The sequence below is a fragment of the Pristis pectinata genome, chromosome 28 (assembly GCF_009764475.1).
Source record: "Pristis pectinata isolate sPriPec2 chromosome 28, sPriPec2.1.pri, whole genome shotgun sequence".
In the NCBI taxonomy this organism is placed as follows: Eukaryota; Metazoa; Chordata; class Chondrichthyes; order Rhinopristiformes; family Pristidae; genus Pristis; species Pristis pectinata.
The window spans coordinates 13,347,583-13,366,547 of NC_067432.1; the positions used below are offsets into that span (position 1 = coordinate 13,347,583).

Consider the following 18,965-nt stretch of genomic DNA (forward strand, 5'->3'; position numbering starts at 1 on the left):
ATTGTTTTTCTCTTCACAGATGCTGCCTGACCTTCTGAGCATTCTTGGCTTCTCTTTTTTTACATGCTCTAATCTCTACAACAGCGGTTCCTCATTTTCAACCTATACCCTGGCATTCATGATCCATTATATACTGAGCCTGCATCTACGTTACTTCAGGGTTTTGAGGAACATCATGTACATTTTCAATGTTTTTCCCCCTATTAAAACAGCCTTTACAAGTTCTTCAGATTTAAAGGAGATCTAGAATTATCTGTCGATTCTTCTCCTAACTTCATTGATTTATTTTATTTCGGTGCAGGGGACAAATAGTTTTAACTATTAGTGAACCCAAGTAGCCTTTGGTGAATGGATACCCCAGATTTTCTTGGTTTAGATATATACAGGAAGAAATTAACCTTTAGACTGAATGGTACTTTCAGTGTGAGTTCAATAGATAGTGCTGAAGTCATAGAATACTGTGGTTTGCAAAAAGTAGCCACATATGGTAATACCACAAAGCAATTAGTAATTCCTATGACTATAATGCACTTCTGGTCACTTCTGGGTTTCAGTAATATTGTCTGAGCATTGTCAAACTTGGTTGTTTTGTCCTAGTTCCCTCAAATCTCCTAGCCATATTGCAGCAAAGCAATACATTAGTGGGTGCATTATCACTGACCCCAAATTGCACTCAGCTGTCAAATGGGTTTGTTTGACATTAGACATTGTACAGCCATGACAATTGGCTGTTTCTAATAATATACTACTCCATGTAATAAATTCCATATTGTCACACAACTGCGGAGTGCTGCAAACTATGAAGTGCTTTCATACTGTACATGATAATTAACAAAAGATTCTTCAGCGGACTTTTAAAGTAACATTTTAAAGCCTTGAGGGCCAGTTGGACACCAGTGATGTACTTCAGTAATGAAAGACCCACTGTTGTCAGATCTGACCGATGGACAATAAAGCTTTTAGTTCTATTAGTGATTAATCAGGTTGCAAATCTAATGGCAAAACTGTTGTTTCTTTTAAGATCTAAGTACTGTCTGGTCAGAATGCATATTTGAGGGGAAAAAACCAACAAATTAAGAAATTCATTTCTTAACAATCCATAATCACTTTACAATCAAAGTTATAGTAAAACGGAATGAGACTTTGAGCATTAGAGGGGCCCCCATTTGGGAATGTAATAAACTTTAAGATTGCTTGATTTTTCTATTTGAAAGAATGATGCTTATTTTCACTGTTACTTTCATATTCAACGGTTTGAAAGAACTGGTAGAAAATAATTGCTGTAATTAAATGGCGTTACAATCAAGTTACCACCTTTCAAAGTGATTAATTTCAGTTTATAATCTTCCTTAATAACAATACAGAGCAGGTTTGATGCATTGAATGTTTTCTAACTGATTATGAAAACAAACCTTGCTCTATCTAATTGCTTATCAAAACAATACTTTTGTCTGTCCTGCTAAGCAAGCTACAATACAGCACTTAAATTTCATGCCATCTGTTATTTTCATTGTACAAAGCAGCACAATGTACCAGATGAATCACGTTTAAAGCATAAAGTTGTCACTTTGGCTAATATAACATTGATTTCTCACTGTAATGCTCATTGTTATTCCTAATGGTTTACAATTCCATGGCTCAATTGGCTTGATTAGTGTTTGGACATTTCAATATTTATTAATATAACCTAAAAAAAACATTTGCTATTAGCAAAATAAAACACACACCATTAAGTTAAAACTGTATTATATTTAAGTCAATAGATGCCAAAACATATTATGGGAATATGAAATAGTTGTAGCTCCATGCGTCTAGAGAAAGTAATTCTTTTGAAATAAAAGTCACACTCCACATTAGAACTGTGAAACAGCTTGCACATCCCACTTTCATTCACCCCAATACTGATGTACAGGTGTTTGGAATTGTCTTCTTAAATCTCTACTGCCGTCAATTCTTTAAGAGTCTCCCTAAAACTCTCCTCTTTGGTCAAACTTTTGGCCACATGTCCTAATATTTGTTTAATTGGCAGGGCATCAAACTCTTGTCTAAAAGCACTCCGTTGAAATGTCTTTGGATGTTTTACGACATTAAAGGCCCAATAAAAACTTAAGTAATTGTCTGAACTGGGCCACGTTGACATTGGGAATGTACACATTGGCCAAATGGGGTTCACAAATTGCCAGATGCTACATAGCAAGTCACTAGTTCCCTGGTGTCATTGATAGTGACTGGATTTGTCCGTCAGAGCCATAACAAAAGGATCGTTTCTGTTGACTTTAAAAGAGTTTGCTGCCAAAATGGGAGCAGGTTTAGGGCATTCAACATTCAAAAAGCCACTTATGATGATGATCAGAAAGCCCGGAAACTACAAATCATTACAAACTGCCCAGCCAGCTGCCTGTCAATAGCCCTACAAATATTGGAGCTGCCCTCATTGGTCGCATCGTTCACCATGGTCCCAGATGCCCTACTCTCCTCCTAACACCTCAGCAGCTTTCACCTGATGGAAGGCAAGGGTTGGTGCTCCTGCTGGTGGAGCACACCACACATTGCTCCATTCCAGAAAGTTCTGAGCCACTGTCAGTCCGTAGCATCAACTCATGGCAGGTGGCAGTTTGAGTAGGTCACACAGTATAGCGGTTAGCGTAATGCTTTACAGTGCCAGCAACCTGGGTTCAATTCCAGCCACTGTCTGTAAGGAGTTTGTATGTTCTCCCTGTGTCTGCGTGGGTTTCCTCCGGGTGCTCTGGTTTCCTCCCACATTCGAAAGACGTATGGGTTAGGAAGCTGTGGGCATGCTATGTTGGCGCCTGAAGCGTGGCGACACTTACGGGCTGCCCCCAGAACACTCTACGCAAAAAAGATGCATTTTGCTGTGTGTTTCAATGTAATAAAGATATATCTTATCTTCATCATTATGTGAAAGTAAGAGAGGCCTAGAAATGTGATAGCCCTGGAAACTTACTCAAATGACAGATGTGAAATTCATGAAATGATTGCAGTGTTTATATGGTACACCTTGTGCTGTTACATCCATTGGCAAAGATTCACAGCGTGTAATTTCAGAGTCCCTTGGCACCTGCTGAATCCAACTGGTAACGATCGAATTCATGTCCATAGATCCTTAAAGGGAGGCATTTGTTGCCTACAACCTCTGCTGGAAGTCATTAGAAAGATTTAGCAGTGTATATCCAAGTTATGGCAAACCAAACAAATACCTAGCATTTGTTGTATTAGTTGAAGTAGTACAGAAGAGAATTAATTCATGTCCAAGATTCTGGAAACACTGTAGGAAAGAACTGAGTGAGCAAAGTGGTCAAATCCAGAGGCCATGGTTCTTCCTGCTGTCCACATCCATACCTAGTTCTAGATGTGTGCTTCATGCAATGCATTAGGTGCATAAGCATAGCTGACTTTGGAAAGGCAGACATCAAATTAGCACTGATGTCATTCCTGCCTTCTCTGCATAGCTCAGTTTGTGCATCCACTGCACACAGTCCGCAATTTGGTGCGCATTACAATAGAGCAATTGAAATTAAAATTGCACACAAATCGAGTGACATAGCATGGGAAAAAAAACAGGACACAATTAACATCTCCTTCAGTGTTGTCACTGAGCTTGTTTTGGAGGGAGGGAATGGGGCAGGAAGTGGATGAATCTCATTCTTATCTCTGTGGGATTTGGGGAGAATTTAATTTACTCAGCAGTATAATAGATGAACAAACCATCTGGTTCTGAGGTGGGCGAAAGATACATAGCCAGTGAAATTGGATCACCAGTGTTCAAAAATGTTCCATCTGTATATCATTTCCTTGTGGTATTAGCAATGCATTGCAACAGACCAGAAAATAGCTATTTTGTATGGAATGCTGTTGGGTGCGATAGTTCCATGGGAAGCTGATTCGTTGAGGCATGCAATCTGAAGTTGGTTTTTAGGCCACATGGGTATAGAATCACCAAATGTTTTCAGAGACAGTCAGTAATGAAGACAAATTGACATATGCTTTGCTTGCTACATACATCAGAATAAATCACTTGTACACTTATTAAAATAAAAGATGATTTGAAAGTAGATTAAAGTACTCTCTGTACATACCAATAAAATATATTTACAAACTGTGGAGACCGAACTTTGTCGTTACTACTTGATTTCTGTTTTTTAAAAAAAAATCTCTTGCCTGACTGTGGACGTTAGTGGTCCTTCCCAGTTTTGTGATCCCTCTACACACAGCAGCTCGAGCTGGAAGCACACCACACAATTCTAGGTATAGAAGAAAGAGTAACAGCGTGGCTGTTTCCAGAGACACCAAATTCTCCATACGACTGAAATGGCCAAATGATGGAAATGCTGACCTCCATTCCCAAAATATAATTTCTGTGTCTGAAGTTCTCAGCCAGAAATACAGGCAATTTAAACCAATTAGTGTGTTTTGTTTGTACTTAAATAATAAAGATAGGGCACCACACAAAAAAGAACATAAACTCGTATATTATCTGATTACATCTTCAGAATATCCCCGAAGACTTTGCTGGCAACTAAAAACTTCCAAATCTTGTTTTGTACACTCTACAACTGTAGAAACAGCAATGGTCAGTACCACTAAGTACCAATGACCAATTAAACTCTCTATGGGTGTTGCTTGATGAAAGAATGCCAGAAAAGTGAATTCACTGCTACGTTTTACAAAGGACACATGAGATCTTTTATATTTACCCAAGTAGCACCTTACCCGAAAGCCAGCTTGTCTGGCATTCAAGCACTGAAAGGCAGCTTATATTATGGCCCAGAATTTGCAGCCGTGTGCTCAGAAATATATCCCTGGATAGTATAGTAATGGCTGCACATACTGCTCCAGTTCTGACATTCTGTTTCATTGAAGCCATTGACACTGGAAGCAGCATAGGATGCACAGCTACTATTATCTAGCAGACATAGAGGTACTGACCAAGGATGAATTTCTAGGCAGCAATTTCTGAGATGTGCACATGATAAATGTGAAAATCTTCAAGCGCTGACAGTAATACCCTGCTCCTCTACTGGCTGGCCTGTCACAGACTTTGCAGATGCAATCAACACAGAATCACCAATCTGATGTGAAATTTAACTTTGTACACTGTAGTTTCATGTAAAATCTACTGAAAATATTAAATCTTTTTGAATGAATGGTTTTGAGGTGGATTATTGAGACATAAGTAAATGTTGAATGGCTAACTCTGATCTAAAAAAGATCAGTGTGTATCGTCAATCCCTCAGAATTACATTTAATAATTCTTTAGTTTTAAAAATAAAAGTTCACTTTTTATTTGAAATTTATAATATTTCATCATCCACTTTATTCCTATGTTCCAATTTTTGCTTTTTGTAAAACATTTAAAAGGTTAAATAAAATTAGTGCTTTTTTTTTCCTGGCTTGCAAACACATGAAAATTCCTCCATCCAATTGGCTGCTCAATCTGTTTGATGACATCACTGTTATTGGGTGCCACAAATCCCCCTCAGAAAATGCCGATTACAAAGCACATCAAAAGGGAAAACCTATGCCACAGATTTTCCTTAATCTTAGAAGAGATGTTTACATGAGGTCAACAGTGAGCACTGTCCCTTCTCCTATTTCTAGACCAATGTTCATGCTAGGACTCAATGGCTTCCTAATTCTGAGATGAGATGAGAGCCAAGACCATGCCTTCAATCATTGTGAACTTTTTACCAACACCACAACCTAGAAATGACTGTTGGCAATTTGGAAGGCAAATACTTTACACTCAGCTTTGGTCTTTTCTTTAGGGAAGTATTGCTCTGTTTAAGATAGAATATTTAGGATGACTGCCTTGAGAAGTTATATTGAATACAAGTTCCTCGTGTGTTATCAACAGAGACCAGCAGCAACATATAATGCCTTGGAGTTATCTTCAATGCTGTGTCAAAGGGCTATCTATAGGTAAATGACAAAACAACTGCAAACAATATTTTCCAAATGCCACATCTTTGCTGTGATCAGTTAATTAAGTTACAATTAATACTATGTAAACAAGGAAAGAAAGATATGCAAACAGATTATTGAAATAAAAAACCTTAAATGGTCTTGCAGTTTTAACTGGTTAACTCTTTTCAATGATACTGAGATTAAATAAGGTGGTTTGGAACTGTTCTGTTGAATAACATCCAGCCTTAAACCTATTAGCATGCCACTTGGAAGTGCTGTTATTTCTTAGAAACCTGTGAAATTCCATCCTCAGTAAGAAAATTGTGCCTGGAATGGCATGTGTTTATTGCCCACCTTCAATCTGCCCTTTGTATACTCAAATGTCTCAACTGAGCACAATCTTGCCATCCTGAATCAGGTATCACAGCTCAGATCTAACACAGGCACTTCTGATTCCTATCTAATCAATTTTATAGAATGGAGAAATTCTAAGAACTCCAGGTGGTATCTGCACAGATTTGTAGAAAACTTTGAGAACCAGGCTGCTAATGTGGCTGCAGTCAGTTTGACTCAGATGGTGGTACAATCATCACTGACTTGAGATTTAAAATGGATGCAGAATTGAGCAGTTCAGTGCAGACTCTGATTGAAGTGCTGAGGATTCTTCTGGGGTCACTTATAACTCATCACCAACATCAATGTTTTGCTCATGGAGCTGGAGGAGTGGTCACCAAACTTGCAGAAAGTGTTGAAATAGGAGACGCAGTAATTTATTTTGAGTATCAATGGAGACAGCAATCTCATTCAATCAGAGAAAGTTGCAGATTAAGCTTACTGTCATTAAGTGTAAGGTGGGAGATTTTAGTTTGCAAATCTTAAACATCATTGTATGGGGATAAAGATATAAAAAGTGAATAGAATACTGGATGCTGTGACAAAGATTATAGGATTCAAAAGTGACCAATCTCTGTACTTGTTAAACTAATGCACTGAACATGAAGTGTTTTGGGGACTTTTCCAAGGACATGATAAGGTGCTACATGCATGCAAGTTTTTCCGTCCTTAAAGTACAAGGCAAAGTTTCCTTGCTGAAATTAGTGGCAGAGTGATTATTTCAACAAAAAGCAACCACAAACCATGAAGGTAATTGTACCCTACCCCCAAATGAACCTTGAGAGTTCCTATAACATTTCATTTTGAAACAAATGTTGTTTATACTGCAAAAATATGGACAATAGCAAACTAAACAAGCACAGTACATTCTTATGAAATATTTATATGGATGGAGCTATTTAGTAACTTTTGGTCCTAAAGTTATTACTATTAGTCAATCTCATAGATCATTTGGAATACCAAGACGTTAATGCCACGTCAGTATTGAGCAAAGACTGGTTATGAAGTGTGGCAGTGGTTCATAATGTCAGCTGCATACCCAAAGGTCAGAAACCCATTTCAATTGTGCAGCCTGTCCGTGCTTTCATTCTAGCAGCATTTACTACTCTTGTGAACTTACTTGTTTTATACATAGGTTCATCTTTCACTGAATTCTAATGTATTCCTTCAAGTTGTTATTGGTATTGCTACAATTATTGCAGCTACCACTAATAACTAGCAGAATGGCTTAAAGGGAATCATCTTTCCTGAAATCAGGCAGTTTCACATAAGAGAAAATTGACCTTTGCTGTAGCGCAAACTCACTGGGTTAAAAGTTTGGAGGTGAGATCTAATTCTTATGACTTGCTGAACCAGCATTCACATTTCACTGATTGAAAATAACTGGCAAGTTGTTCCTAATCATTGAAAAGCACACTGACAACAGGTGGCTGATGAGAAGCATCTCTTATAGCTGTGAGGCCACAGAAAGTGCTCACTCTTCAGCACCTTCTCCATGATGAGAAAACATGATTGCTCAATGCACTGCTTAGAAGTCAAACTAAAACTACATCGTTCTGTGCAGGATAAGAACACAGAACAGTGCAGCACAGGAACAGGTCCTTTGCCCACCATGTTTTGCTGAACTAATTAAACTAATAATGAAATGCCTAACTAAACTAAACTGGACCTGTGGATAACTGCAGTATTAACACACAATCTTTTCATTCTTTCCTTTTTTTAAGGCTTCTGTTTATCTCATTTAAATTTTCATTTGATCTTTGTTAATTTTTGATTCTCTTGCTTTCTGCTTTACTTTTTCTCTCTCCCTTTGTATCTTTCTTGCATTTTACTGCTTTACTAATTGTTCTCTGCCAACTTCCTGCATCTCTACTCAGAGACTACCTGGCTCTGGGTGCACACTGCTTTATTCTTCCTTTCTGATGTATTCTTCAATAGAGTCACACAGCAGAGAAGCAGCTCCTTCAGCATATCGGGTCTGTGCTGACCATCAAGCACACTAATCCCATTTTATTCTTCCAGCATTCCCATCAATTCTACAATTCACCTACATGCTAGGGGCAATTTACAATGTCCAATTAACCTACTTACAAACCCACATGAATTTGGGATATGGGAGGAAACCAAAGCACCCAAAAGGAAATACAGCTGGTCCCAGGGAGAACATGGAAACTCCAATGGACAATGCTAGAGGTTAGGATTGAATTTAGGATGCTGGAGCTGTGAAGCATCAGCTCTAGTAGCTACACTTCTACGTCACCCATCAACTCTGCAAAATAAAAAGAGAACTGGGAATGAATTTTACCCCATATGATTTTCTGGCCTCAAAGTCACAGCACATGTAAATGTTCTCTATGAAATCTACAAGTTTTTACAGGCTGAGGAATCAAGTAGTGGTAACTTACCAGTACAGATTGGGCATGTATTGCTTCTGTCAGACCAGTTTGCACAGCAGATGGTTGCCAAATGCATTTCAAGTGCAATAGGGACAAAAACTGTCTATAAAGCAACAGAGAAAGTTACAACTAGAAGGCAGAATCCAAGGCACCTGGGTGACACCATCGTGAATATGCATTACTGACATGATGGAAGCAATACACTGCAAATACGTCAATTCAAAATGTTAAAATATTTTAACTGTCAGAGAAAAGTGCGTGTATCCTCAGTGCACAAGTCGTTCTTCATACGAGAGAAATTTGCACTATAAGAAGCCACAGAGAGCATTTTTACACAATAATAAAGCCAGTGAGGATACAGGAGAATTGGGCTTATATTTTATTGATGCCACCAGTGGCAATGTTGGAAAGCAAAATGACTGCAAGACAAAAGTCAGTGCATTGACATGAACATTGATAAAGCAGCAGATTGCTAAATCATAGATAGGGATACAAATCGGAGTAAATTTAGTACCACTGATTGAGAGTCCAATGAACAAATGCATATTACGGCAAGGACCAATGACCATGGCAGATGAAATGTTTAGTAAATTACACAGAAAATGGAACTACCAATGTTTGCAGCTGATTACACTTAGAAAATAACAAAATAGCACTGCTTGGAAAATATTGGCTCAGAGAATGGAAGCTAGACTGGTACGAAGTGTCCTGCACAGATGCTTCAAAATCACACTGAGATGTTTTATTCAGAAAGTACGCAGAAATGTTCCACAACCAATGTAAGCCCAGAACTCTCAGAGTTGCTTTGAAGAACCAGGTGGGGGAAGGGTCAGATAAATTTGAACAAGATGGAGTTCAAAATGAGGGCATGACAGTGTGACTGGGCAGTACCAATTGTAGTGGAATGTAAAACAGATAAAACTGTTCAATTGTGAGGTGATTACAAGGTGACACTGAACTAAGCAGTTGATAATTAACAGTGGCCATTACCTGCTCTTCAGGATAGATATGAAGAGTTGGCATGAGCCAAGATTTCACCAAATCAGATTTTTCACTTGCATTGTTCAGCATAAGGTGGTGTCAGCAAGAAATATCATTCAGTCCAAGAAAGAACTGCTGTTGATAGACAAAGCTACCTACTAATGTGAAATCATCACCAAGAGCTTTTAAGCTAACATGAATAAGATACTATAAGGCATAGAACATTATCTACATAATCAAGATGATGTACTAATAGTCACAAGTACTGCCAAAAATCTTTGAACATTAAAAGCATAAGGGCAGCAATGTGAAATAATGTAAAGCTCAACAGAGGCAAGTGTGCATTCATCTTGGGCCACAAGTAGATGCATCTTCTGGCAGAAGTGGACAGGAACCAGGTAGACTATTGTGAAGGCTGCAGTTGTAGACAGCAGCCAATAAATCTGCTATCAATCCAGGCAACAAGGACCCACCCAACTGGGCCTGGGACCATGTCAGGACCAATGTGATTTATTTCCCTAGGTTCAGATTCAAGTCCACATCCAGTTCTAGATGCAGGTGTATTGCACCAAGGTGTAGTGACACATCTGTCACTATAAGACTTGGCTATGTTACTGGTAGGCATAGATCTGTCACTGTATAAAACTGGTGTAGGTTACTGGCAGGTGGGGTGTCTTGCAGGCACTAATTGGAATTTCAAAGAGTTCTTTTGAGGATCTTGAACAGACAGGATAGGTTGCAAAATGCTTTCACTTATCATTCTCGTCACAGCCCTTTCTAGACTTCAATGTTTGTAGGGACAGGCAGGTGTGCATGAACTTGAAATATAATATTCAGGGTACATAAGTGTGTTCAGCTTCCTGACTTAGACGAATAGGAAATACTTGCCATTTGAGAGGGTAGCGTGAATAACTAGCCTTCTAATTAACTGAGCTGATGTATTTTGCTGACTGACACCACATACTGGTGGACACACAGGTCTGTCACCTTATTACTTGGGGTACTCTTCAGTTAACTAGAATGGTGGTAGGCAAATTACTGGACCCTGTTATAAAGAACAATATGAATTTTTATTTACAAAGGTACAGATTAATCAGGGACGGTCAGCATGGATTTGTTAAGGGTAGGTCACGTCTGAATAGATTGGATTATTTGAGGAGATAACAAGGAAGATTGAAGAGGGCAGTGTATTTGATTTAATCTATATGGATTTTTAAAAGGATTTTGACAAGGTCCCACATGTCAGACTGGCCAAAATGGTTAAAGCCCATGAGATTCAAGGGAGAGTGCCAAACTGGATCCAAAATGGTTTCAGTGGTAGGAATCAGGGGATAATGGTTAACAGGTGTTTTGTGACTAGAAGGTCTTTACCAGTGGAGTTCTATGGGGCTCAGTATTCAGTCTCTTGTTTTTATGTTGTATAATGATTTACATTTAAATGTAAGGGATATAATAGAGGTTTGCAGATGATACAAAAATCTGCTATGTGGCTGACAATGAGGAAGAAAGCTTTCAACTGCAGGAATATTTTTGGATGATCTAGTCAGTTGGGCACAAAAAGTGGCAAATGGAATTTAATCCAGGGAAGTTTGAGGTAATACATTAGGGGAAGTACAAGTAAGACAAGGGAATATACAACAAATGGGAGGATAATGAGTGCTGAGGAGTAACAGAAACATTGGAGTATATATACACAGATCCTTAAAGGCAGCAGGACAGGTCAATAAGGTGGCTAAAACAGCATACAGGATGCCAAAATTTATTAACCAAGGCAAAGAATATAAGGGCAGGGAGGATATGCTGGAACTGTATACTACACCAGTTTGACCATGGCTCAAGTACCGCGTGAAGTTCTGGTCACCGCATTAGAAAATATGATTGGCCGAGAGAGATTGCAGGAAAAGATTTACGAAGATAAGGCCAAGAATGGAAAACTGTATCTATGAGGGAAGAATGGATAAACTGGGATTGTTTTCATTGGAACAGAGAAGGGTAAGAGGAGACAGAATGGAGGTATATGGAACTATGAGTAAATAAGTAGGACCGATTTCCTCAGACAGGTCAATAATCAGGGGAAAGAGGAGATTTAAAGTAATCGGTAGAAGGATTAGAGGAGAGATGAACTTTTTTTCCCAATCATTCCAGAGGCTGGTAGGGCTCCAGAACACAATGCCTGAGAAGATGGTGTGGGAGAAACCTTCCTCACATTTAAACAGTACTTGGATGTGTCGGGCTACGACCCAGTGCCAGATGGTGGGATTAGACGGGAGAGCTCTTTGCAATCAGCACGGACAGGATGGGTTAAATAGTCTGCTTCTGCATTATAAATATTCTCTGATTCTACAAAGCTACAGTGGCTGAAAACGTCAAGTCCCCCCCCCCCCCCCCCCCCATAGCTCATCATCAGTCACAGATAAAAATACCAAGCCTTCTATATTCTTTTCAATTCCACAGCTGGCTACCTGACCATCTAATAACTTAACTTCTCAAACAAGAACACACACTCACAGAACTCAGCACAGATGTGCTTGTGATATACAAGGGAACAGACCATTAAACACCTATGCCATTAGTACGATGCAATTCATTACTTTTACTATATCTTGCAATCTCAAATTCTTTGTTCAGAAGAATAGCAGCTGTCCAAAAGATAAACAAAGTGCTTGACGGATGAGATTTCCCCTGTGGGTGTTGGTAGGGCCTGGTGAGATTAAAGATGACATTGATGACCTTTCCAGCCATTGGCTTCACACAGCCGCTGGGTGACTGTCATCATGGGGCAGGTGACAGACCTCAGTTACAGCCTCTATATTGAGCCTCAGCTTCCTCCTTGTGGTGTTACTCTGCCATTACTAAATGGCCAACATTATTCTAGTACAACTGTTCTCTGGCTTCCATCTACCAAGAATCACGGATCTTTGGACCTCCTGATTGGTAAGTTCAACTTCTTCCAGCTCTACTGTAATGTATGTACCCTTGGTTCATTACACACTATCCAGCCTGCTATTCATGTCAGTAATTACTGTGGTATTTCTTTAAAAGCTTCCTGTTTATTAAGCTGCTTGCTAGCAGGTTTGGACAGGATAACCAGATGGTTACAGAATATTGTACATCAATAATTACCTTATTATTGCCTTGCCAATTAATTAGATTCTCATGCACTTTGCATTAATGTCCATTACTTCCCTTTTTTGGAGCCGTAAGAACCAATACTAAACACAAACAAATGCTCCACTACTGTTTTCCACTGACTTCAGACCTCTACATGTTTACATTTACTTTTCTAATAACATTTTAAAATTCAGAAAAATATTGGCCTTCACTGCTTTGTTGTTGAAATGAAGATTGTTTAATCCAAGTTAAATATTCAAACTAAAAAGTTAGAAGATGTAAGCTAAGGAACATGGAACAAAAAAATAAACAAACCAGGCATTGAAGCAGAAACAGCAACAGCATTGGCATTTGTGTCAAGTGATCTTTGTTGTGTGGGACTTCTTGGTAAACACATATCAGCCTGTGTCTACCACTGCTCAGTCGGTGGCACTCTTCCTTCCGAATTAAGTTGTGAGTTCAAATCCCGTTCCAGAGACCTGAGCACAAAAATACTTTAGATGATACACCAGCACAGTACTGGGGGACCGTTATTCTGTCAGAAGTGGTGTACTCTCCAGTAAAGAGAGGTAGGTTGAACTCTCAACTAGATAGAAATATTATGGCACTAATCTGAAGAGAAGAGCGTAGCCACAATGTTCTGGCCAATATTTATCTGCCCATCATCACACTGAAACAAAATTTGAGCCCATCATCATTTGCTGTGTGGAAATTGGCTGCACGTTTACAATAGTGGTGGCACTTTAAAAGTGCTTAATTAGCTATAAAGCACCTTGGTGGTGGTGGGGGGGGTGGGGGGGGGGAAATGGGTTGACTTAAAGTTGTGAAAAGCACTTTATTTTACACAATTCTAACCTAGGTCAGCTAAAGATAAAAAGAAAACAGATCAATGAGACTGCCTGAAATATCATGCTATTCGTTTTACTTTTAGTTCCAGAAGTAGCTGAAGAATGTAAATAAAAGGGATAATTGAATGCTCATTTCTTACTGATTTAATGTAGAGCAGAAAGAACAGCAAGAAAATAATTCTAGACTCTCAGGATGGAGCCAATGTTGGAACAATGCAATGTTCCAGCAAAGACAGTTTCCAGACATGGCTGTAAACTTGGTTATAAAAATTATCTGGCTGATAAGCATCTAGCCATGCTGTCAGAAGGTGATAAATCCGATTATTCTAATCCACTTTAGTTTGAGTTCATCTGATTTAAATAAAATGCCAAATGAAGGAACAGAAAAGTGGTCCATAAACATTTCTGCACATTACTTTAAAGAACATGAGGTTAGTAAGTTTACTTGTGAGAGAAAAGGAATATCAGTGAGTTACTTTAGTAATGTCTGATAGGAATCACGGCATCAACTGCAAGCGAGGAAATCGAGATGACAGCTGCATTTTTTCCTCACTGATAAAAGAATCATGAAATTGTATCCCAAAACATGGAGACTCTTAAAACAAAAGTCTCTTACATTGGAAAGACTTTAGCTATTCCATAAGTGCTGGCAAACACTAATCTGATTGAATGACAGAAAGAAAAGAACATTTAACCTTCGCTGAAGTGGTGTTACAAATGCCGTCGCCATTTTGCTCCAAGGGTCAAAGGTTTACATGATCAGGGGATAAGGATTTAACAAGGCCAGCACCCACTCCTCCTCTGTAATAGATCCCACCACTTCCAGGTTGGATTTACGGGTCAAGATGTCCCTTTTTATCTTGTCCCTATGGTGAAGGCTCCATTCACTAATCTAATATAATCTATACTAGGCATACATGTGCCTTTAGATTCTGCACTCTTGTGTATCTATGGCATGATTGACCTAAGGACAGAAAGTCACTATACAATTTGTTTAGCTTGAGCACAACATATTGAATTGCACACAACATTACTTGCGTGGGATATCTTAAGTTTCACATCTTATTGGCATGGATATTTAAGAAGGTTTTATAAACATTGGAATAATATTTATGCTTGACTTTCAGAAGGCAGCAAACATTCATCTATCACTTACCAGATTCAATAGCCAACCTTGACAAGGAATTGGTGTCATTGTTAGATTGGCTAACTGTGAATGATGTTCTTATACAGGGTTTTGTTTTGGAAGGGCTGCAACTTAACAGCTCAGTACTTTTTTGCTTCTATTGAGCTGATTTTTCAATTTTGCAAGTCTTTCCTAAGTCTTTTGTGACGGGTTCCCAGTGATCTGATCTATTGCCTGCTGAACATAGATATTGCTTATGGAGATAGAGGTTTTTTCTTAAACGAAAGGCAATATGTTTTCTTCAGTGCACTGGCTAAAGCTGCCAAGTAGCTCCAAGGGTACTGGTATTTATCTTGTCTCTTGCTCAAGTAACCATTCTTCCCAGATGGTGCATTCTAGTAGTTTATTCAAGTGTGGGTGTCACAGCTAGAATTACCTTCATCTGCCATCCATATGTGGTCACTGGATGGCAGGCAGGCTATGGAGCATTGGTCAATTCTCATCACAACAAAAGTGCTCAACCCAGTTGTTTAATATTGTACCAGCCAAATTATACTTGGGGTAGGATGTGAACCCATAATCTTTGCTCACTATAACCAATGGTACTACACCGCATGTTTTTATATTATACTACACATATATTTACTGTCTATCCCTAATTGCCCTTGAGAAGGTGGTAGTGAGTCACTTTATTGAACAGCAGCATTCTTTCTTGTGAAGGAACCCCTACAGTGCTGATGGGCATTTATACTCAGCAGTGATGAAGGACTGGCGAGATGATGTGTGACTTGGGGGGAATCAGTTGGTGGTGGTGTTCCCATGTGTCTGCTGCCCTTGTCCTTGGTGGTGGATGTGGTGGATTTGAGAGATACTGTTGGAGTAGCCTGGGTGAATAACTGCAGTACATTTTGTAGATGGTACACACTGATGCCAATCAAGCATACTGCTTTGTACTGGATGGCGCAGCTCTTCTTGAGACTTGCTGGCAATGCACTTATCCAGGCAAGGGAAGGATTTCCACCACGGTTCTTATTTGTGTCTTGTATAATGGGGTGTCAGGAGGTAAATCTGCAGAATATCCTGTCTCTGACCTGTCTTGTAACCATGGTATTTATATGGCTGGTTCGGCTGAATTACTGCTCAGAGATGACCCTTGACGGTAGAGTCCTGGAGAGATTAGGGCCGGAAACAGGCCTTTTGCCAACCAACAACCCATTTACACTAGTCCTACATTAATCCCTTTCTCCCTACATTCTATCAATTCCCCCCAGATCCTACCACATACCTACACACTAGGGGCTAGTTACAGTGGCCAATTAATTTACCAATCTGCACATAGTTTTGGATGTGGGAAGATCAGGAGCTCCCGGAGGAAACCTATACAGTCACAGGAGGAATGTACAAAGTCCCCACAGACAGCACCTGAAGTCAGGAGCGAACCCAGGTCTCTGGTGCTATGAGGCAGCAGTGCCACTGTGCCTACATGTGCCAGTGCCACAGTGCTGCCCATTAACTCAGTAAGATAACGTCAATACCCTTAGTTTCCTGCCGATGCTCCGATTCATGCTTTTCAATTCTTACTTGTCATTAATTTACTCTGAATACCTTTGACCTTTATTGAAAATTACATTTTTGGAAAACATTACTTTGTCTAACCCTGACTGCAGTTGTCTTCCCTTTGTCACCATCAATACAATAAGTTACTCCATTTGCTTAGAGGAGCAAATGATTCATTCTTTAGAGCATAGGCTAAGTTCAATACCTTAACTGATGGTTGCAGGCTAAAACTGCACAGACCCAAATACTGGACAACCTGCAACAACGTTCCTTTATATCTGATAGCTTTGGGCCACTTCAGTATGGTGATGCATGGGGACTTAAACAGAAAATATTACATTTTCCCTGTATCCACCAGTCCATTTTTCACAATATAAATGAGTTTTCAGTATTTTAACTTAACTGTTAGATGGTTCTCCTTATTACACTATCACATTACACCTGACAACCAAATTTCAGTGTAGAAAGTCCATCTGGGAGTGGAGGTTTGCTCTGGTCACCCAGAGAGAGAGAGAGTGAGAGAGAGAGAAAGAGACATGGAGAGGGAGAGCGAGAGAGAGAGAGAGAGAGAGAGAGAGAGACAGAGAGACGGAGAGACAGAGAGACGAAGGAGAGAGAGAGACAGAGAGGGAGAGAGAGAGAGAGAGAGACAGAGAGGGAGAGAGGGAGAGAGAGAGACAGACAGAGAGAGAGAGAGAGAGAGAGAGAGAGAGAGAGAGAGACAGACAAGCAAATCTTCCCTCCCAGTCCTTTGATATGCCACTGAAATCCAGATATCCTCAATTCTTGTGCCATTGAAGGTGGTTCCTAAGGAACCCATCCTTTGTAAAAAAGCTAGAACTGCTGATTTAACATGCTTGTGAAGAAAGGATCATTTCGGTCATGGCTCATGATCCTGAACAATAGTAAATCACCTCAGGAAGAAAATTCCATATACAACACACCTCAGCAACATTAAAACTAAGTGCCAATACTGTATAAACAGCATTTCACAAATTACTTAAACCATAATAGATCAGTTCTCCGGGGAAAAAAAGCCCCATCCATCACAAAATCAATTACAGCATACAGAAACTAACAGAATACATACATCAGCAGCAACATATGACTAATAGCAGCTTTAACAGCTCATTTTAATTCTGGCCATTGGCACAAATAGGCCACAGTGATGTTGTACAAATTTTATTATAGATGCAATAAAAAATTTCAATATAACCTCAGAAATAGGAAGTTCAAGAGAATTAAATAAATTGTATATGAAATCTGAAATATTTTTGTTATTTTGCTATTTCTTTCATCATCATTATCCAAATATGAGAATCACCTGTTTTTCTAGCTTTCATTTGACACATTTATGAGTTCCCTGGAATACTGGTTGTGGAGTTTACAGTGCGAACCTTTGTTTGGGTTACTTTCAGCATGTGAGGATAAGCAATGGATGGAAAACTTCAAAAGTCATAGCCAGAATCCCTCCTTCTCCAATCCCTGTCGATCACACTACTTCAAAATAAATCCCTTTGCAAGCGTATTGCTAATTTTTCATTCCTACACCCCATAATTTGTACAGGTCTGACACAGGATATCAGCAGCTGTGGGCTGGGATATTTGGGTTCAACGGGCACTGGCTAAATTCCTGCCATCGCCTCATTAAAATTACAAATCAAAGGTGGAAGCAATTTGTAGAGGGGTAGGAGCCTTTGCCATTAGCCATTTTTAAGAATGAGTTTTATGATACAGGTTGGAGTAACATTTTCAAATAAGTAATTAAAACCACATACAGAGAAAGGAACTGTCAAGAATAACAAATACATGTGTCGCACTACATAGGTGACTATATTCAATGCAATTCATTGCACATCATGCACTCTGGATTGTTTCTTGAAAAGCATTGTGAGGTACAGGGTAAGTACAGTGTAATAACTATATTATAAATGAAAACAAATATTTTAAAATGTAGAAAATTCATATAAATGACCAAATAATCAAGTAATCAAATAAATGACCAAATGTATGTGTAAAATTTGGATATTTAGACATTTACCCTTTTTAATGTCACCTTTCAGAAGAGCATGAAAAGTAATTACTTCAGGTACAAACTATACTGGCCTAAGCTTGTTAAAGCTTTACCTTTTGTGTTTTCACCTGTTATTTCAACAATGTCCAGCCCCTTGTTTGAGATCATCTAGTATCACTCGACCAATGAAAATGTAAAGAAACTTTCACAACCTCTGGGAGACACAAGAGACTGCAGATGCTGGAATCTGGAGCAACACACAAAATGCTGGCGGAACTCAGTGAGTCAGGCAGCATCTGTGGAGGGAAATGGACAGTCGATGTCTCAGGTTAAGACCCTTCATCTGGACTGGTTACTTAATCAAGAGACTGGGGATGGACTTCCTGGTGAGTGGGAATGGGTAGAGGTCCTGATTAAAGACAACGGGAAAAAGGATGAAGAAACTTACAAAAATGCAGAAAATAAGTGGAAATGAAATGAAATTAGACCAACAAAAATACAAAAAGATGTGAAAACTGAAGGAATTGCAGCAGATGTTCCATTGTCAAATTGCAGAAGTTCCAATAAATCACGACTTAAAAAAATGTGATTCACTTTCTGGTGCACCCTATCAT

The 18,965-nt window shown here is 39.1% G+C and overlaps 1 protein-coding gene across 7 annotated transcripts in view; it reads right to left on the bottom strand.

Moving 5' to 3' along the window:
• The window catches only part of sema6dl (sema domain, transmembrane domain (TM), and cytoplasmic domain, (semaphorin) 6D, like), a 248,616-nt gene that overhangs the window by 101,993 nt on the left and 127,658 nt on the right, over positions 1-18,965 (bottom strand). Inside the window, exon 1 of one of the 7 annotated variants that reach the window (XM_052040388.1) lies at positions 8,724-8,802. The exons of the other annotated variants lie outside the window; for them this stretch is intronic. The gene's annotated coding sequence lies outside the window, so the exon portion shown is untranslated. Of the gene's footprint in view, positions 1-8,723; positions 8,803-18,965 lie in introns of those variants that run through there. 7 annotated transcript variants of the gene reach the window in all.